Source organism: Zosterops lateralis (assembly GCF_965231275.1).
Source record: "Zosterops lateralis genome assembly, chromosome: 4".
Classification (NCBI taxonomy): Eukaryota; Metazoa; Chordata; class Aves; order Passeriformes; family Zosteropidae; genus Zosterops; species Zosterops lateralis.
The window spans coordinates 29,834,213-29,837,584 of record NC_139765.1 but is presented as its reverse complement, the minus strand read 5'-3'; positions in this window follow the sequence as shown (position 1 = coordinate 29,837,584).

Below are 3,372 nucleotides of genomic sequence, written 5' to 3'. Positions count from 1 at the left end.
GATGATGTAGTCATTCCATTGCAAATACTACACCAGAAGCAATTGTGTGAAAGGCTTCAACCCCATCTAAACTACATTTAAGTTTCATCTGTTTCCTACTTCTTGCCTTGTCCTTGCACTCAAGCTTTACCAAGCTCGTTGTTCCAAAGAATCATTTCTTTTCCTTAACTTGACATGACCCTCCCCTCTCCCTTTAGCACCCATGTCCCATGCCTGTCCCAACTTGAAAACTGGTGCCAGTGCTCAGCCTGCTACTGCAGACCTACCTCCCCTTAGCTCATTTTTTGAACCTGCATTCTTCCATGCTGTTAGGATGGTAAACAGCTCCTGTTTCCCCCTCTCAGTATGACTTCTGACACGCAGATTGTTAACACACCTCCCTCTCTTCAGCTTAAGCAGAGTTTTACCATAGTCCCGTCTGGCTCCTATCACAGTATCTCCAAGGCATCAAATGAAGTAAGCACAAGACTCAGGTTGAGGCAGAAGTGTGCAGGAAAGGCAGAATGACTGACTTTCCTATGACCTGGAGAGATTTTAAGAATCTTCAAGCTTGAACTGAAAAGGTTTGAACTGAGGGTTTTTTAAACTTACCCTCTTTCAATACTCTTAGTCTCAGTGCTGCTGAGTGGCATTAAGCAAGGCACTGCCTCCTTGGCTCAAGTGATGGAAACAGCACATCCACATTAGGACAATGCTCCACATAAGGAATGGTGTCACCTCTTAACCTGCAGACTCAGCAATCACAGGCATATTCCTGCTTGTGACAATCTGATTGCTGTGGGCCATGCACCACCACCCCAAACAATGCTCTCAGACAATTTTCTCCCCTAAATAAGCATGAAATACTGGTCAAAGAGCCATTTTAGGAAGGCAAGGGGCCACTGAATATGTCTGCTGTGTGATCAGCTGCTGCCTGCCTCATGGCCCACACTCAGTAGCACTGGTTCCCAACAGCTTTCCTTCATTACCACCAGTTCTGATGGATGGGCAGTGTGAAGAAGCATTACAGCAATGTATGATGCCGGCCAAAGACCATCAGCTTGTGCACTCACCCTGCTGTTGGCTCACCAGTGGCCTACTGCCCATTACATCCAGACAGATTCTGTAACAAGGCTCTTGTCCTAAGGGCCTTTTTGCTCTCATTCAACTGCTTCACTCTCTAATACTTCCTTCTTTCCTGCATTCTGGCTATGATACTAAGGCAACCTGTCTTTGAATAGTGTAGCCAAACATCCACAGCAACTTAAGGAAGAAAAAACACCATTAGAATCACCTTACTTTGTTTTGTGAGATTAGTCTGTCCTTGATAATTGTGCATGGGACCACAGACATTCTTCCATAAATTTACCAGGACCCAGCCTAAGCCTTCAGTGTTACCTGGAATAACACTATTACTCATGAGTAGCTGATGGGAAAATGACAGCAGGCAACAATTGAACACAACACATGAAATCTTTCAGATTTATAAATGACCTCGCAAGCCTTAGTAGGCAACATAGATAGGAAGGTGCAGATTAGGCCTGAACTAAAAATACTCCTTCACTGCAGCTCTGAAGACAAGAACCCACCTGACATGAATATCTGGAACAACCCTGCACAAGTACTCCAGTCAGAGATGACTTCATGTGAAATAATTTGTATCTACCTTCCTAAAAAAATTAACTAATAAAAATACTTGTGTTACATACCACACTTGCATCCATCTCTTTATGTGGGAAGGCTGATGCGGTGTGGTAAGAACCTGTGGTTTTCTCCCAGTGCTCAAGAATTCTTCAGGTAAAGCACTCAGTCTCTCAGTGATGGGCTGATCAACAGTGACAGCGCCATAGCAACTAACTGAGCCACCCAGATGTGTCCTCTTAGGGTACAATTCCCTTTCCTAACCCAGGACAGCCTGGGGGTAGTGTTCCCCTAAGTGCTTCCAGTGGAGCAGTCTTTACCCAAAGATACTCTACTTGCTCACACCTAACCCCTTAGCTAAGCATTGAGGGGAGTTCATGAAAGCAACCACCACAGATAAGGCAGTCAGGCTGCTTGATGCCTCTTTTCAAATGTACTTCAGTGCAACATAACAATTAAAATTGCTTGAAAATCATCCTGCACACTTCCACAGTAAAGGCTGCAATAAACTGTACAAAACTCCATCCCAGCAGGCATGTGATTATTAACCTTTGCCTTGCTCATAATGTAACAGAGTTTAGCAAAGCTCAATATATTTATCTATTTGATTGCACTAGAAACTGTCCAAACTGTGCATGTAAGTAGGAAAGTCTCGTACTAAACCAGACAGATGTGAACAGGCAGGCAAAAACCCAAAAAACAACAAAAGACCCCACACCAACAAACAAAGCCAAACAAACAAAAAGGGGGGGAAGCAGGAGAGGGACTCGACACATCCTCAGAGCTGCGTACCAGAGCAGTCTCCTCTGAGGACTCCTAGGACGGAGGTGCTGCTCTTCCCTCTCCATACAATGTGGGGAGAAGCCACAAGCAATTGAGAAGTTATGAAAGAAGTTAAAGGTTATCTTTCTTATTTTACCAGATGTTAAGAACTGTTAGGAAACTGTTGCACACTGATGGCAGCCCACTGCTGTTAAAATGAAGCTCAGTGCCTAAGTAATGAATAATCACTCTTCCTTTTATTTCAGTGTCATATTACATTACAGTCAAGACATGTTATTGACAAAACCTACCAGACATTTTACTTTAACCCTAAAAAAAACCCAAAAAAACCACAAAACTCAAAAAACCCAACCCAAGAAGGAATGTATATAAATAGAGATGTCACAATTTATGATGTCACTAGTCCGTTAAGATGTTCCACAATAGTCTCAATGTGTTAGAAATACAAGTATTTGAAAGCTATCAAAGCAATGTTTCACTTGGTTTAGACTAAAGTCAGCTAAGATACAAAAAACCTGTTCCATCAGTTTCCAATAATCATACACTTCATACCTATGACAGAACATGGCTACATGTAGAGACCACCACTGAATATTTATGCAAAACCAAAAGCCTTCCTCCTGATCTACAGGAAACTACTGCAAAAGTATTTTGCATGTGTAGTTATAGAGCCTATGTGATAATCCAGGCTCAACAGCTACACAGCTACTACCCAAACACTGACACATAAAATGCAATGTCATCACTCTTGCTCAGGATTTCAGGACATTTGACACATAGCACCAGTAATGGTACAAGAAAACCCATTTATTTTAGAGTAACTGTAAATTGATCCAATAGACATGTACTAAAAATGGAGATAAAACTAACTCCCCTAAAAGACAGCTGCATTTGCTAAGCTGCAATATGGGTGTAAGAGAAATAACTGAGTTTCACATAACTACTGGGAACATACACCTGCTTAACTGA